Source organism: Taudactylus pleione, unplaced genomic scaffold (genome assembly GCF_031769625.1).
Source record: "Taudactylus pleione unplaced genomic scaffold, aTauple2 ptg000792l, whole genome shotgun sequence".
Taxonomy (NCBI): Eukaryota; Metazoa; Chordata; class Amphibia; order Anura; family Myobatrachidae; genus Taudactylus; species Taudactylus pleione.
In genome coordinates this window covers 7812395-7831458 of record NW_028285194.1, presented here as the reverse complement: position 1 = coordinate 7831458, position 19064 = coordinate 7812395, and the positions used below count along the sequence as shown (strand labels likewise).

General features: G+C 44.1%; 1 pseudogene across 1 annotated transcript in view; it reads right to left on the bottom strand.

Annotated features, from left to right (window-relative positions):
• Nucleotides 1–16889, bottom strand: part of LOC148474973 (uncharacterized) — a 29597-nt pseudogene extending 12708 nt beyond the window's left edge. Inside the window, exon 1 of the transcript XR_015872800.1 lies at nucleotides 16862–16889. The product of XR_015872800.1 is annotated as an uncharacterized LOC148474973 (transcript). The remainder of the gene's footprint in view (nucleotides 1–16861) is intronic.
• Between the last annotated feature and the right edge of the window lie 2175 nt (nucleotides 16890–19064).

Here is a 19064-nt window from a genome sequence, read left to right as displayed (position 1 = left end):
CCCTCTCCTCTTTTAAAATGCCTCTGCTCCATATGCATTGAATTTTTATATAGTTGTCATTTAAAAATCATGACAATCACAAGTTGTGTGTTACTTAATCCCAGAAATCCATCATTTCCAGAAGCTGCTCAGAGAAAGTCACGTTACTGACACTGTTTGTATGTCTTTGAACAGTCTAGTATCTCAGCATGAGAAGAAATAAACATATTTGCATTGCTAAAATCAAACATTACTGTGTTTGATTTGTGGCCAAGGGAGGTATGCTCCTTTATGGTCAGGTTACACAGGTAATGTTGTTACCCTTCAAAGTTATGCATCAAGTACCATTAGAAATGTATGACATGACTTATATTATAGAACTTTTCTCTGAGCCTGGGTGAAAGAAATCAAGCTTTCACAAAGGAAAACCTGATGTGGCCAAGTGAGAAGCATTGCCGGGATCACAACATCATGTTGTATCTTGATTTCATCAGTATAATGCACATAAAAAGTCCTAACACACTAATTATTGACACTGGAAATTAAAGGTATCACAATATTACCAAGATGAGACACTTGCATGAAACAGCTGGGGGGGCTCAGCAGCTCTCTTTTGTGGATGCCAAATTTGTTCAGGAGTCCCACAATACAGTAGCAGTATATTTATTAAAGTGCGGATTTAAGAAGTGGAAATGTTGTCCATAGCAACCAATCAGATTCTAGCTATTATCTTATAAAAGGTGCTAGATAAATAAGTAGAATCTGATACGTGGCTATGGGCAACATCTCAACCTCTACAAATCCAAACTTTAGTAAATATACCCCTAGGAGCTCTCTAATAATACCCCTCTCAGACATAAGACCCAGGAAATACATAGGTACTTCCCGGGTCTATCAACCCTGGAAATTCCCAGGTCTTGTAGTCTGAGACCCCCATTCACATGGGATGTATTATTATTATCATTTATTTATATGGGGTCACAAATGTTCACAGCGCCTTACAAAGTACATAAACAAATTGTAGACAAGCGACTTACAGAACAATACAATACAGGACCAGGACATGGATAATATATATTGCTACATTAGCGACCATAATACCCAGATAAGCAACAGAGCATAAGCAACCAAGTGTTAGGTGCCCTAGTGGTGATGTATTTAATTTGCCGGTGTTTGGAATGCCGGCCATCAAAAGCCCCTAAAGTCCTGAAGTACTACTACAGACCAGCGCTGGTATTCAGACGGGTTATGAGATGCCTACGTCTAAATCCTGACGCCCGGTATCCCGAATGATGGTACAGAGGGTAAGTTTTATGCCACGGGGGGTGGTATGGTTTAGGTACCACGGGGAGGGGGTTAGCATTTGGCTCTGGGGAGGAGATTAGGTTTAGGTACCATGGAGGGGTTTAGGGTTAGGCACCACCAGGATGGGGTTAGGATTAGGCACTAAGGGGGGAGGGTTAGGTTTAGGCTCTAACGGGGAGGGTTAGGGTTAAGGTGCAGGGGGGTTTAGGGTGCAGGAAGGGATGGTTATGGATAGAGGGTGAAGGGGGTAGGGTTAATTTACTTATGAAGCCCCCGTCTGCATGCTGATGATCGGGATGGCGTTGTCGGTCTTTTGAGCACCGCCATCCCAACAGCCGTCATGCCGTATCACACCCATTCACACTACACCAAAACCTGGGAAATTGCAGTACGGATACGTTAACACTAAAACCGGGTCTGCCCTGGAATTTAAAGGCGATACTTTTTTTTTTTGTTCACAGTAATGACATAATATAAATTAGAATTTTAGTGTAAATACTAAAAGCCACAAAGTTTGTTTGCTTCCAATGTTTTTTTTTTATAGAAAACCAATACATTTTTACATTACAAAACAAGAAAATTATGAATATAGCCTCTAGAAAGTTTCGGTCTATACAAAGCCTTTCATATAAAAATGTTAAACATAAATAATGCAAACTTAAATTAGTTTGCTCGCCAGTCATGTGGTCCGGACGCCTGCATTTGATGTTATCTGCAGGTGCACAGAACAGCCAATGAGAAAGTTTTCTTAAAACCCGGGTCTAAAAACCAGGGTTGGATGCATCCACACTAGAGGCTATCCGGGTTACACCTGGGAAAAACCCTGGTACGGAGCAGGGTCATGGGCTCAGGACTTCGACCAGGGTCGTTTCTGTTCACACATAGCAAAAACCCGGGTTGATGCATGTTCGTGTCCAAAAACCTGAGTTTTTGCTGTATGTCTGAAAGGGGTATAAGGGAATGTCACCCACTAGTGCACAGGTTCTCAAACTCGGTCCTCATGACCCCAAACAGTGCATGTTTTCCAGGTTTCCTCACAGAATCAAAAGTGAAATAATTGGATCTTTTAAAATGTGTCAGTGAGTAATAAATACACTTGTGCACCTATTATTATTATTATTAGCATTTATTTATATGGCGCCACAAGTGTTCCGCAGCGCCTTACAAAGTACAAAAACAAATTGTATACAAGTGACTTACAGAACAATACAATACAGGACATGGATAATATATATTGCTACATTAGCGACCATATCACCCAGATAAGCAACAGAACATAAGCAACCAAGTGTTAGGTGCCCTAGTGGTGAGTAAGAAGTAAATGACACTATAGTAAGGAGAAGCACAAGAGGGTAGATGGCCCTGCTCATGAGAGCTTACATTCTAAAAAGGTGGGGGAAGACAAACTGGGTTGACACAGATGGGGACGAAGGAGCATGTAGCAAGGAGTTAGAATGATAGCTGGAAGGCTTTGATGAAGTAGTGGGTCTTAAGAGCCCGTTTGAAGGATTGCAAACAGGTGGAGAGTCTGATGGGGAGTGGGAGAGAGTTCCAGAGGTGGGGAGCAGTGCGGGCAAAATCTTGGAGGCGGGAGTGGGAGGAAGCTGCTGGGTGACCTGGAAAACGTGACATGTGTGGGGTCCTGAGGACCGAGTTTGAGAACCACTGCACTAGTGCAATGCATTATATGCATTAAATGAAAAATTGCACCAACAGGCACAGTTGTGTCTGCGTAAAACACGGTCCATATTATTTCTATAGCAGATAGGTATAGAAAAGTATTGCACAAAATCTTTCATCCGAACGTAAAAATTCTAATATTAATCATATTTGGATTACATTGGGATAAATGTCATATTTATATAGTAAATAATATCTTTAGGTTTATATACATTATGGCTTGCGTACATCTCTGATGGCGGGAGGACTGTGCATGCGTATGATCCGTTGTGCACATGTGTAGAATGGGTTCTGCTCGTTGCAAGTAGTGCCCCCAAGCTGCAGCATTATTGACATGTTGCAGCTGTTTGGGGGTGGGGATGGGGTAGCACTACCTGCGTTTCCATAAAATGGGGGAGTATTGGCCCCATTTTCTGGGAGAGCTGAGGCCAGTGTCTGTGTCTTACGACACAGATTTACTGCCTTTGCAAGCGGGCATGAGGCTGCCATTCTGAGTAAGCTTAAGCTGTGATGTTGATCCGATCATGCATCTTCAGACGCAGGCATTGGATCTGGGATGCCGACAGTAAGCGTCTCTTCTATCAGACTCCTCCTTCAGCTTATTTTTGCACAGCAGCTGAAATCATGTTTATATATTATAACTAGGGGTGTGCACCGGCCACTTTTCGTGTTTTGTGTTTTGGTTTTGGATCTGGATCTTTCTTCGTGTTTTGGATCTGGATTGGTTTTGCCAAAACCACCCTTCCGTGTTTTGGGTTCTGGGTTTTGTGTTTTGGATCTGTATTTTTTTTTTAAAAAGCATAAAAACAGCTAAAATCACAGAATTTGTAGGTTTTTCTGCTCCTATGCTATTATTAACCTCAATAACCTTAATTTCCACTCATTTCCAGTCTATTCTGAACACCTCACACCTCACAATAGTGTTTTTATGTCCAAAACGTTGCACCGAGGTAGCTGGATGACTATGCTAAGCGACACGAGTGGGCGGCACAAACACGTGACCCATCTAGGCGTGAAACTGCAGTGGCAGACAGGATGGCAGTTTGAAAAACTAGGCCCCAAACTGTACATAATGCAAAGAAAAAAAAGAGGTGCAAGATGGAATTGTCCTTGGGCCCTCCCACCCACCCTTATGTTGTATAAACAGGACATGCACACTTTAACAAACCAATCATTTCAGCGCCAGGGTCTGCCACACAACTGTGGCTGAAATGATTGGTTCGTTTGGGCCCCCACAAAACAAGCTGGCAATTAATGTGTCCCTGCACAAACTGGCTCTATGGAGGCAAGATGTCATCCTCATCCTCCTCATCCACCGATTCCTCACCCTCTTCAGTGTGTACATCCTCATCCTCACAAAGTATTAACTCGTCCCCACTTGAATCCACCACCACAGGTCCCTCTGTACCTTCTGGAGGCTGGTCTCCCTGGAAGAGCTGATAATTCATTTTGATGAACATCATCTTCTCCACATTCTGTGGAAGCAACCTCCTACGCCTTTCGCTGACAAGGTTCCCGGCTGCACTAAACACTCTTTCGGAGTACACACTGGAGGGGGGGCAACTCAGGTAAAATAGAGCCAGTTTGTACAGGGGCCTCCAAATTGCCTCTTTTTCCTGCCAGTACAGGTATGGACTGTCTGCCATGCCTACTTGGATGCTGTCACCGATGTAATCCTCCACCATTCTGTCAATGGTGACAGTATCATATGCAGTGACAGTAGACATGTCAGAAATTGTTGCCAGGTCCTTCAGTCCGGACCAGATGTCCAAACTTGGTCCTGCCTGCCCTGCATCACCGCCAGCGGGTTGCTTAGGATACCTAAGTTTTTTCCTGGCAGCCCCAGTTGCAGGAGAAAATGAAGAAGGAGCCGTTGACGTGTCACGTTCCGCTTCAGCTGACAGTGTGTTCACCAGCAGGTCTTTGCACCTCTGCAGGCTTGTGTCGGCCGGAAAGAGAGACACCACATAGGCTTTAAACCTAGGATCGAGCACGGTGGCCAAAACGTAGTGGTCTGATTTCAACAGATTGACCACCCTGGAATCCTGGCAAAGCGAATGAAGGGCTTCATCCACAAGTCCCACATGCCGAGCGGAATCGCTCCGTCTTAGCTCCTCCTTCACTTTCTCCAGCTGCTTCTGCAAAAGCCTGATGAGGGGAATGACCTGACTCAAGCTGGCAGTGTCTGAACTGACTTCACGTGTGGCAAGTTCGAAGGGCTGGAGAACCTTGCACAACACGGAAATCATTCTCCACTGCGCTTGAGTCAGGTGCATACCCCCTCCTTTGCCTATGTCATAGGTGGATGTATAGGCTTGTATGGCCTTTTGCTGCTCCTCCATCCTCTGAAGCATATAGAGGGTTGAGTTCCACCGCGTCACAACCTCTTGCTTCAGGTGATGGCGGGGCAGGTTCAAGAGTGTTTGCTGGCGCTCCAGTCTTCGGCACGCAGTCGCTGAATGGCGAAAGTGGCCAGAAATTTTTCGGGCCACCCAAAGCGTCTCCTGCACGCCCCTGTCGCTTTTCAGAAAATTCTGCACCACCAAGTTTATTGTGTGAGCAAAACATGGGACGTGCTGGAATTTGCCCAGATGTAATGCCCGCACAATATTGGTGGCGTTGTCAGATATCACAAATCCCCAGGAGAGTCTAAGTGGGGTAAGCCACTGGGCGATGATTTCCCTCAGTTTCTCTAAGAGGTTGTCGGCGGTGTGCCTCTTACTGAAACCGGTGATACACAGCGTAGCCTGCCTTGTAACGAGCTGGCATTTCTGAGATGCTGCTACTGGTGACGCTGCTGCTGTTGCTGCGTAAGGTGATACATCTACCCAGTGGGCTGTCACAGTCATATAGTCCTTAGTCTGCCCTGTTCCACTTGTCCACATGTCCGTGGTTAAGTGGACATTGTGTACAACGGCATTTTTCAGGACACTGAGGACACTTTTTCTGACCTTTCTGTACAGTCTCGGTATCGCCTGCCTAGTGAAGTGGAATCTAGACGGGATTTGGAACCGGGGACACACTACCTCCATCAATTGTCTAAATCCCACTGCACTAATGGCGGATACCGGACGCACGTCTAACACCAACATAGCAGTCAAGGCCTCAGTTATACGTTTTGCTTCAGGATGACTGCTGTCGTACTTCATCCTCCTCGCTAAGGACTGTTGGAGGGTCAATTGTTTAGTAAAAGTAGTGGTGTTCCTACTTCCTCTCTGGGATGATGAACGACTCCCAGCAGCAGCAACAGCAGCAGCGGCAGCAGTAGGCGTAGCAATGCAGGATCCTCCAGAGGAATCCCGGATAGGAGAGTCAGTCATGCCAGTGACATGGCCTGCAGGACTACTTCTGATCCTGACTAAGGAGGAAATTGACGAGGAGGGAGTTGACGGTGTGGTTTGCAGGCGCTTGGATACAACAGGACAACGGGATTTAGGTGTCCCTGGACTGCTTACGGTCTTAGCCAAAGTTTCTGAACTTGACAGTAACTTTTTATGAACGCGCTGCAGGTGCCGTATAAGGGAGGATGTTCCTAGGTGGTTGACGTCCCTACCCCTACTTATTTCACCTTTACATATGGTACATATGGCAAGACAGTTGTTGTCCGGATTTGGATAGAAATATTGCCAGACCAAAGAGGTGGAATGTTTGGTCTTCTGCCCAGGCATGACCGTGATGGGCTTTTTCATCCCACGGACAACAACTGTCTCCCCCGGAGCCTGATTTAAACAAACCACATCACCATCAGAATCCTCCTCGCCAACTTCCTCCTCAGCGCCAGCTACACCAGTATCCTCATCCTGTTGTACTTCAACAGTGACATCTTCAATTTGCATATCAGCAAGTGGACTGTGGGTGCTCCTTTCAGCACTTGCAGGGGGCGTGCAAATGGTGGAAAGAGCCACCTCTTCCCGTCCAGTGCTGGGAAGGTCAGGCATCGCAACCACCACCACACTTGGACTCTCCTTGGGGATTTGTGATATCTTCTTAGAAAGCACAGTTCTTCGCTGTGCTTTTGCCAGCTTAACTCTTTTGATTTTTTTAGTGGGAGGAGGGCTTCCATCGTCATGTGAAGCTGAACCACTAGTCATGAACATACTAGGGATCGACCTTAGCCGTTCCTTGCCACTCCGTGTCGCAAATGGCATATTGGCAAGTTTACGTTTCTCTTCAGCTGATTTAAATGTCTTTTTCAAGGTCATTTTCCTGAACTTTGCCATTTGGGATTGTATGTGCCCTCTACTATGACATTGGGCATCGGCCTTGGCAGACGACGTTGATGGCATGTTATCGTCTATGTCATGACTAGTGGCAGCAGCTTCAGCACTAGGAGGAAGTGGTTCTTGATCTTTCTCTATTTTATTTTTATCGGAGAAAGTTTGGTCCTCCATTTATGTTATATCGATTTGATATATACGTGCGGCTAAACACAGAAAATAATTTTATTTTGGTTTGGACTGGAGTGTACTTTGTGGGTTACAGCACCCTTTAACGGTCAAGCCAGCCGGCCCTTTACTTATGACACAGGCGCACGCTTGGCACTACTTTGTTGATGCACGTGCGGCTACTGCGCACACAATTCACAAACACAGAAAATATTTTTTTTTTGGTTTGGACTGGAGTGTACTTTCGGGGGTTACAGCACCCTTTAACGGTCAAGCCAGCCGGCCCTTTACTTATGACACAGGCGCACGCTTGGCACTACTTTGTTGATGCACGTGCGGCTACTGCGCACACAATTCACAAACACAGAAAATAATTTTTTTTTGGTTTGGACTGGAGTGTACTTTCGGGGGTTACAGCACCCTTAACGGTCAAGCCAGCCGGCCCTTTACTTATGACACAGGCGCACGCTTGGCACTACTTTGTTGATGCACGTGCGGCTACTGCGCACACAATTCACAAACACAGAAAATAATTTTTTTTTGGTTTGGACTGGAGTGTACTTTCGGGGGTTACAGCACCCTTTAACGGTCAAGCCAGCCGGCCCTTTACTTATGACACAGGCGCACGCTTGGCACTACTTTGTTGATGCACGTGCGGCTACTGCGCACACAATTCACAAACACAGAAAATAATTTTTTTTTGGTTTGGACTGGAGTGTACTTTCGGGGGTTACAGCACCCTTTAACGGTCAAGCCAGCCGGCCCTTTACTTATGACACAGGCGCACGCTTGGCACTACTTTGTTGATGCACGTGCGGCTACTGCGCACACAATTCACAAACACAGAAAATAATTTTTTTTTTGGTTTGGACTGGAGTGTACTTTCGGGGGTTACAGCACCCTTTAACGGTCAAGCCAGCCGGCCCTTTACTTATGACACAGGCGCACGCTTGGCACTACTTTGTTGATGCACGTGCGGCTACTGCGCACACAATTCACAAACACAGAAAATAATTTTTTTTTGGTTTGGACTGGAGTGTACTTTCGGGGGTTACAGCACCCTTTAACGGTCAAGCCAGCCGGCCCTTTACTTATGACACAGGCGCACGCTTGGCACTACTTTGTTGATGCACGTGCGGCTACTGCGCACACAATTCACAAACACAGAAAATAATTTTTTTTTGGTTTGGACTGGAGTGTACTTTCGGGGGTTACAGCACCCTTTAACGGTCAAGCCAGCCGGCCCTTTACTTATGACACAGGCGCACGCTTGGCACTACTTTGTTGATGCACGTGCGGCTACTGCGCACACAATTCACAAACACAGAAAATAATTTTTTTTTTGGTTTGGACTGGAGTGTACTTTGGGGGTTACAGCACCCTTTAACGGTCAAGCCAGCCGGCCCTTTACTTATGACACAGGCGCACGCTTGGCACTACTTTGTTGATGCACGTGCGGCTACTGCGCACACAATTCACAAACACAGAAAATAATTTTTTTTTTGGTTTGGACTGGAGTGTACTTTCGGGGGTTACAGCACCCTTAACGGTCAAGCCAGCCGGCCCTTTACTTATGACACAGGTGCACGCTTGGCACTACTTTGTTGATGCACGTGCGGCTACTGCGCACACAATTCACAAACACAGAAAAAAATTTTTTTTTTGGTTTGGACTGGAGTGTACTTTCGGGGGTTACAGCACCCTTAACGGTCAAGCCAGCCGGCCCTTTACTTATGACACAGGCGCACGCTTGGCACTACTTTGTTGATGCACGTGCGGCTACTGCGCACACAATTCACAAACACAGAAAATAATTTTTTTTTGGTTTGGACTGGAGTGTACTTTCGGGGGTTACAGCACCCTTAACGGTCAAGCCAGCCGGCCCTTTACTTATGACACAGGCGCACGCTTGGCACTACTTTGTTGATGCACGTGCGGCTACTGCGCACACAATTCACAAACACAGAAAACAATTTTTTTTTTGGTTTGGACTGGAGTGTACTTTCGGGGGTTACAGCACCCTTAACGGTCAAGCCAGCCGGCCCTTTACTTATGACACAGGTGCACGCTTGGCACTACTTTGTTGATGCACGTGCGGCTACTGCGCACACAATTCACAAACACAGAAAATAATTTTTTTTTTGGTTTGGACTGGAGTGTACTTTCGGGGGTTACAGCACCCTTAACGGTCAAGCCAGTCGGCCCTTTACTTATGACACAGGCGCACGCTTGGCACTACTTTGTTGATGCACGTGCGGCTACTGCGCACACAATTCACAAACACAGAAAATAATTATTTTTTTGGTTTGGACTGGAGTGTACTTTCGGGGGTTACAGCACCCTTAACGGTCAAGCCAGCCGGCCCTTTACTTATGACACAGGCGCACGCTTGGCACTACTTTGTTGATGCACGTGCGGCTACTGCGCACACAATTCACAAACACAGAAAATAATTTTTTTTTGGTTTGGACTGGAGTGTACTTTCGGGGGTTACAGCACCCTTTAACGGTCAAGCCCGCCGGCCCTTTACTTATGACACAGGCGCACGCTTGGCACTACTTTGTTGATGCACGTGCGGCTACTGCGCACACAATTCACAAACACAGAAAATATATTATTTTTTTAGCACTTGGGGGGAGCACCCCTGATGGACAGAGCACCCCCTGGACAACACTACAGCACTCCTTTAGGACTGGGACACTGCACAGGACTTTGGAGTGGACACAGCCCCTATGGAGAACTGACTGCACAACACAGTCCAGCCAGCCCCTATGGACTTTGAAGTAGTGGACACAGCCCCTATTAACAACAGCAGCACAGCACAACACAGCCAGCCCCTATGGACTTTGAAGTAGTGGACAGCAGCAGCACTACACTACACTACACTACACTACACTACACAGCCCTAACTCCCACCCTCCCTCTTCACTGTCCACAGCCGAGTGAGAAAATGGCGCCGACGCGGGTACCTTATATAGGATCCAAAACCCGCGAGACTCGGAAGGCGGGATGATGACGTTTTGCCTCGATTTCAGATCCGAGTCAGGCGGGAAAAGTCGAGCCTGACTCGGATCGGACTCGGATCGGGGGGGCTCGGGGGGGTTCGGATTTCAGAAATCCGAACCCGCTCACCCCTAATTATAACATTAAAGGATTCTTCTTATGAAAAAACAAATTATAGGGTCAGAAGGGGGAAGGGCAGGTACAGGGGTACAAACTAGAGATGTGCGGGTTCGGTTTTACTCGGATTTACTCAGTTATTTTTGCCAAAATTATCGCAAGTTCGGATTAGTTCAGATTTATTTTATTGACTATACAAAACACGTGATAGCCGATAGCCAATAAAATGCCATTTTTGAGATCCGTACATATCCGAGTAAATCCGAGTAAAACCAAACCCGCACAACTCTAGTACAAACACAATCCCAGACCTGAGTCCACAATTGCAGAACCTCCCTATACTCCCATAGAAGATGCCAGAAAGAGGCATTGAGCAACCCACACTGTCTACACACAGAGTTCACTCTAAGTCCCATGTGAAATAAAATAAGTGGTGTATAATATATTCTGTGGAGCACAATAAAGTATATCTGTTGGTAACGTATGCACCCAGGTCTATGACCCAGAAGCCCCTCCGGCGTCCTTCTACGCATGCGCAAAAGGACGCAGACGGCGTGGGGGTTTCTGGGAGGGATCCCTCTCACAGCACTCTACGGAGAGAAGCCCATAGACTTCTATGGGTAACACCATCAGGATTATGGTATTACCCACCGCAACCAAGCCTTGGTGCATGTGAGAAATGCAGTCAAACCCGCATTTTCGGAGTTTGACCTAATTTCTTCCCTTGATGCATCCCGCAGAGAGAGAAGTAGCTTCCTAACTGGAGAGACAGAGATACATTATGGGGAGTCCCTGAACTGGGCATGTAAAGCATGCTGTAACTGAAGACATCTAAATAAGGTGATGTTAGGAGTACTGAACTCTAAGTGCCCTGAGTGACAGAAAGCCTATATTCTCTCCTGCGGAGACCCAATTGAAAGCATCCGAATCTCTGCATACACTCACCTCTGAGTAACCCACAATACTGCCAGCGCCCCCACAACACACTTTGAAATATTTGAATAACCCTTTTCCATACAGTAACACCCATTCAGTTGCAAGTGCAGATGCAACTGAGATCCACACAAATCTGAATCGTTGTATTTGCCCTAAGTTGCAGATCCAGGCCCTGACACATGTGTGGTCTGCTAATAATTGCAAGTTCCGTACACATATAGAATTGCTGGCCACTCGGAATCCAGCCCTGACATTTTCTGCACTGTACATAACTGTAAGGATTCTGGTGGAAATTTAATAAAGTGGCTTTGTTGAAACCATTGTGTTTTGGTCATTTTCAATTGGCCAAATTTACTAAAGTCAAAACCTTGCAGCGCAATCCCGGCGGTGGAAATAACTGATGAAATTGCATAATTTACAGGTCATCTAGTGTGTAGACACCTTAAGATCTGAATATACGATGGACAACCCGAGTAATTGTAAGTGGACACTCACGATTTGCACATATTATGCGCGATCTGTCTGATGCATCGGAATCGGCCAAATCGTGCATAATATCGTCTAGTGTGTAGGCATCTTAACCCACTCCTCCTTACCCTAACCTAATGCTAGCCATCGGGATCGCAGCCACCGAGATTCTGGAGCCGGGATTCTGACGTCTGTCTGGATTCTGACTCCTGGCATTCTATGCACTGGGATGCTGGCTACATCCCTTTACAATAATACATCAAGGTGTCACAATGACTTCTTCACAGTCACTTGTGACACCTTGGTGGGGTCAGGGCAAAGCGCATTGACAGAGTTTTTTCTGTTTACAGGCTGACAACCTTGTATGATACAGTTACTGTGGGACTTTTATTATTGTATTGTTTTTAATGTACATGTAATTTTAACTAATTAAATACCTTTGTGCTTATATACTACACCATGAACTCCTACTGTTTTCTCTCTGAGAGCTAGTAGTTGTGGGATTATTCGTAAGAAGGATTTTATTGAGCAAACTTTGCTTGCTGTGAGATTACTATACTAAGAGGAGCCTTCGTTGTCTTTCTATAGATTATACTGTCAACCTTGGTGTGGTTACCTGCCAGGTGTTGCCGCTTCATATATTGGAAGCCACCTAGGCTTCTCTTACTCTCGCCCTTCCACCAGGTTCATGCAATTCATCAAGCATCCACTGAAATGTGATCAGGCATTGTTTGGCACACAACCACTCATGTAGCCATCAGTGTGCAGGAGAGCGGTGGCCATTTTCTTGTAGCACACATTCTACTTAAGCTGTATACACACATCTAAAGATTATCTGTCCAACCAGCCAACTAGTTGATTGGTTGGAGTGAAAATCTGGTAACGTATGGGAGAAAATGATGATCAGCAATTTGCTCCTAAATGCCAGAAAACAGATGAAAATGGTCCTTAGACAAGTTTGTTAAATGTTTGATTTAAACAATTTGTTCAAACAACAGTTTTTATCCATTTTCCGGCATTTGGGAGCAAATTGCTGATTGTCATTTACTTTTATACCTTACCAGATTTTCATTCCAACCAATCAACTAGTTGGATGGTTGGACAGAAAATCTTTACGTGTGTACCCAGCTTAACTCTTCTCACACAGTGGGCGGAGAGTAATTTCATCATCACAGGGAACTTGCTAGACTCCAGAGAGTCACAGAGACCACCACCATTTCAGGGAGTCTCCATGACATTTAGGAAGAGTCAGAAAGTAAGACATTACCATACCCACGCTATATTTCCTGACATTTTGTCAATATGCAAATGAGCTCCCTAGTGTTAGTTACACTTTAATCTGATTTTAATAGCTCACCTAAGTAGTATCTGAGACTTGATTAATCCCTTTTATATGTACCATGTATGCTCCAAGTATTCATAAATAAATGACACAAATCTGCCACCGATATTTAGTAAATCAGCAGAGTGTTCTGCTAACTACTGATCTCCTTAGTAGTATGAATGACCGCATGTGTGAGTTCAGCCTTTGTAGAAGTTGTTATTGTTTAAGTGAAGGAGAGGGAAATATTTTCTTAAGCTCATATATCTTCATATAGCATTATAATTAACATTTCCTGCAACTGCTGATTAATTATCCTATTTTCTAAATAATCACTTCCTGATTTCTAAGCAAAGGCAAAGGCTAGAAATGACTTTCTGATTAGTTTCAGTTGTGTGGGCTTTAATAGTCAAACATCATTCCCATATAGTGAATACATTCGCTAATTACATTTTAAATAAAAAAACACAGATTAATGTAAATACATGTAGCATATTTGACAGACACAATACTATTTGTTCCTTGTGAAACATCCAAAGTGATACTAATCTGGTTATTGTTTTTCTCACATAAATGTCACTTTTTTTAACAAAACTTTCTAAGTAAAAAGCACAGAATCTGTGGATATGTTTGCTTGTATATTTAAATTTTCAATACTGGTGAATAATGTCAACTATTGTACAATGTTAGGTTAACCACTAGGGGCAGTGTTTCACTCATGCATGAATTGTGTATTGGTTTAAAATGATGCAGATACTAGCGTAAATCACAAATGTTCAACATAGAAAGTCTTATGTTTATATGTTATTAAATACATTTATATGTGGCCAACACACTGACAAGCCAGTGTAATAAATAGAAGAACAGATTTCCCCATGAGAGACACTGTACAATGGGGCTGATTCAGGTTGGTTCGCAAGGCTGCGTTCGCACGCAGGCGGCTGATGTTTGCACCTCAGTGCATGTGTGCGAACCAGGCTGTCCGATCGGGAATGCGATTGCCGCCAGTACGCAAATCCATCACTCATTGATTGACAGGAAGTGCCGTTAGTGGGTGGTGATGGGGGGCGTGGTTGTGCGAACGCTGTGTTTGAACGCTGTTGCAGGGGCGTGCATAAATTATCCACACAGAACCAATACGCAGCCTGAGTACTCACTGCGTGCAGGAAGTTTAGCAACTTCTGAGACAGGGTCATGTCAACCACAAGTGTGCATGCAGCTCCAATGTTACCGATGATTTTACATACTTGCACATTAGTACGGATGTGAGAAGAAGGTAAGGGGGCGGCTTTATGTAGTGCTGGACGTCTGCATCTTGTGTTGCAACGGCAGTGCGAATGCATTCATTAGCATATTTTTGCAGCAGCCAAGTGCGTGCAAACGCAGCATTGCGTACCAACCTGAATCAGGCCCAGCATGCACACAAACAATTAAAGCTTGGCGATGCAGCATATAAGTAATGTAGGTCTGAGCCTGATTATGCATTATGAGCATTGGCGCCCCCATCCCCCATTTTTTAAATAGGGACAATGTGGTACATTTTACCACTTATCGGGTACATACCAGCATTAACAACGGCAGTATGTACCTAGTATGTAACTATGTACCAGTATGTACCTAGCAATGAAATTCTAATCGCAAAGGACAGCACTCCCGGTAAGAGCTGTCCTATGCGATAGAGGGACTTTCTGGTTTGTATGACCCAGAATTCCCTCTGCATATGCGCAGTATGACCCGATCACCACCAAGGGTGCTCTCAGAGGAAAATGCGGAAAGAAGCCCATAGGCTTCTATTGGGTAACACAATCTACTAATGGCATTACCCACTGGGTCAAAGCTCTGGAATATATCGCATTCCGGAGCTTGGTACATATGGAAATGCTGCCAAAACAGCATTTGCTGAGTTTTGCCCGCATTATTGCCCTTAGTACATTCTACCCATAATGTCAAAACTGATGTTTTCACACACTTTCCCCACATTATTTTAGTATCACTTAAATTTATCACAGGGCTTTTGGATGAGAATTCGCAAAAATCTCTTCCATGCCCTAAAATTTACATCTGATTCGAATCCTGAACGCACTTCCCATACTTGTAATGGGAAACGCGATCAGCCCAAATTTAAAAAGGTCAAATTGTGATCTTTTTTTTCAGAGCAAGCACTTCTAAATTAGCCCTATCTTCAGATGGCGTTAGTAAAGGCTTAGGTCCGTTTTCGGACTCTGCACCCAGGGACCAAACAGCAATCCCAGTCCCTGGGTGCAAGTAAGCTATATTGAGGGTTTATTATGCGTGTGCCGTGGGGGAAGCAGTGGGGAGTCCCTCTCAGGGAACATTGTGAAGATAACCCCATAGGCTTCAATAGGGCAAAACCATCTATAGATAGCTTAGCTTAACTGGTCCAAGCTCCTAAAAGTATCGCATTACCGAGCTATGATACATATGGGGAATGCGGCCAAAACTCAGAAAACTGCATCTTTCTGAGTTTTGGCCGCATTTTCCTTTTAGTACATTCCGCCCTAATGGATTAGTGACATCTAGCAATAGATAATCCACAAATAAAGCCAGTTAGATTTCATGCACCCTAATCCAATGTTATCTCTGGCCTCACAGAACAGTACAAAATCCACCTTATGAATTATGTCACCGGTTAATTTACTTGGTTAATACACCTACCTGGTTAAGTTGCCTCCTCTGTGGACTAACCGCCACTCACACACCTGCTGCACAACCTGCTACTCCCTAGGCCAGTGTTGGCTAACCTTGACACTCCAGCTGTTATGGAACTACATAACCCAGCATGAACTGCTACAGTTTTGCTATTAGGGCATGCTAAAACTGTGGCAGGGCATGCTGGGATATATAGTTCCACAACAGCTGGAGTGTCAAGGTTAGCCAACACTGCCATAGGCCCAGGGTACTATTAAGGGTCACACATGAATTGTTGATTGTTCTTTGGGCAAATATAATAGTACTCTTGGTTCATTTCCAGTCACTGAAATACAAATTGCCACCAAAATAAATTGTAATCAGCCACAAACCCTTAGGGTTGTGCACATCCCTAACCCATTCACCCTAATATTTTCCACAACATTATCAGCTCCTTATATCTGTACTTTATTTTAAATGTGTTCTATAAAGTTAATACATACTTACATAGTAAATAAAAACACAGTGAATTAATTTAGTAAATCATGTTATAAATACTGGATTATATATGAATATCAAACAAAGCAATCAGAACTGGCATGCAATATTCTTGGCACTGAGATACAGGACTATGATGCCACTTCTCATTAAATACAGAAATGTGGACTGTGCCATAACTTTTTTTTCTATTGCGTGCTTCCACTTTTTACTTTTTTTTATTATTTTATTTGGCAAAAAGTTCAAAACAGAAAATAATACAATCAACCAAATTCAGAATTGATCTGATGCCAGGATGGTCTATTTAAACCTATTGAGGTTACATTATGTGAATCCAGTGATATTGACAAAATGAAATTATATTATGACTTGGAGAAACATTTAGTAGATGTATGTGAATTTTTTTTTGTCTGCAGAAGTCATAAAAGCCTATTTGCATTTCATGTGACAGAATGCGCCCCAGGATTTACATATCAAAACACAAGCGGACATGTATTATTATGAAACGGAGAAAACCTACCTTTAAAAGCAACATCTTGTGTGTCCAGTACTGCGGTGAGACGAAATGTGTTTCCTATTTTGTGTTGGCTAAGGATGTATATGCAATACAATTTCCTATGGGGATATCAAGTCTAGAATTCATGTGAGAAACATATTCAAGTCTTCTAACTTACTTTTTCTGGTTCTGGAATATGTTGGCAGAACAATTTCTGGTAAATGCATACAAAGCTGCAATGTTACAATGTACACAGTATGCAACAATTAAAGGGGCCCAGTGTCAACCCATTGCTCCAAATACCATGAGAGAAGTACACAGGGACTGATTCAGTTGTACGCTGGATAATGTGCAGGCATAAGCAGCGGATGTGCGAAAATATGCAAATTAAAATATGCAAATGTCGCAGACGCTCAGAAATGTATTAAGATGCACATCTGCGGCTTTGCAAATCCAGGCATCAGTGCACAAGGATGCAGCATCAGTCTTCTGAGTAACACTATGGCTGCGGGAACTGAGATGCTGGAGACATTTATTTTGCATATGAGATGGCAGGCGCAGGATGTGACACGCCCCAAAACGGTCGCGACTCATCTGCAATGTTTTCTCTGTTACCTCCTCCAAAATGCTCCCTGACAGTCAATCACACTGTGAGTACATAGTCTCTGTGAGCAACTATGGTTATGTACCTTGATGTATGCGCAGCTTACCAATATTCGCTCAACTGCTTAAATATTGCCTTAGCTTACAACTCAGAATAGGGTTGAAGTTACCAAAAGGATAAATGAAAAGGGGCAGACTAGATGGGTAAAGTGCTTCTTATCTGCCGTCAAATTCTATGTTACTATGTTTCTATGAATCAAGCCCATAGTTCTAATTAGCACGGTGATTGGAAATATAATTCCAGAGGATGAAACTACCTACCATCCAACAAGACCCGTTCCACCAGGTACACAATACTCTGCTCCTGGACTTCCCACCTAAATTATGATTGCAGCCACCTCTGCTGAACTTGTATATTGATGAGAAAGGTGTTTCAACACAGGTGGCTGCAATCATAAAATAAGAAGGAAGTCCAGCAACAGAGCATTTGGTACCTAATAGAATGGGTCATGTTGGAGGGTCTGAAACTTATACACATTAATGGGACAACATTTCCACTTACTGTAAAGCTGCATACACACGTAAAGCTGGGCATACACTATACAATTTTCTGTCCGATATCTGGGCCTGATTCAGACCCGGACGCAATTTAAGCGCTCGCTCGTATGTTCGCTCGTAGCTAACCTTCCGCCCCATATTCTCCCAACCCCTCCTCTAGCCAGCGAGCATTCAAAATAGCGAGCGTCCGTCTCCTCTTTGGTTGCATTGAGCGCTCGGACAAGTCAATTCCGGAAGTGGCCCTGTCATTTTTCGATTGCCTGCTATTTCATTCTGCAAACATACTTGAATCGATTAATGGCAATCACTATATTACTTACCTTAATTGTTATTCACATGTTTGCAATCCTGTTTTTTTTTTCAATGTCAATAAACTTTATTCTTGTTATTGTGTGTCATTTCTTCCGCAGAATACGTACGGTTTGACCAAGGGGATGGTTTTTCGAAATTAATAGTTTGTTAGAATGCTGCTATTGTTTTGCGTTTTATTTTTATAGGCAGATTTTAATACTTTAATTTGGATATTTAAATTAGCTTACGCATGTCACTGCATCAAGCCTATCATAACTCACATTATATTTGTGAGGGTGTAGGTCACATGACTCATACAATAACCAATAAAATTGTTCCTGTTAATTTACAAAGTACATTAGCCAATCAAATTTTTTCTAGGACCTTTATTAAAACTGTTTTGTGTAAAAAAAATCATTGCCATCATGAGAGCCGCAGCTTTTTGTCGCCGTGAGCTCCTGGTCCTCACTGAGGTGATGGACCGGAGAATTACTGACTATCCGCACCCCATCACCAACCTCCAAAAGCGGCTGGCCTACGCGGAGGTGCGCCGCCACCTGCGTTCCCTCAGCTATCGTCGAAATATCGGCCAGCTGGAACGCAGGTGGTCGGATCTGAGGCGCAGATCCCCACGCCTGCTGGCCCGTTTGCGTCTCCAGATAGTGCAAAGTAAGTGTTTCTGTGTATGTTTTTTTCTTTTTTTTTGGTTTTTTTATTCTCATACCTGCGTGTGCATGTTTACAGTATAGCCCTGTGTGTTTTTTTTGGACATACT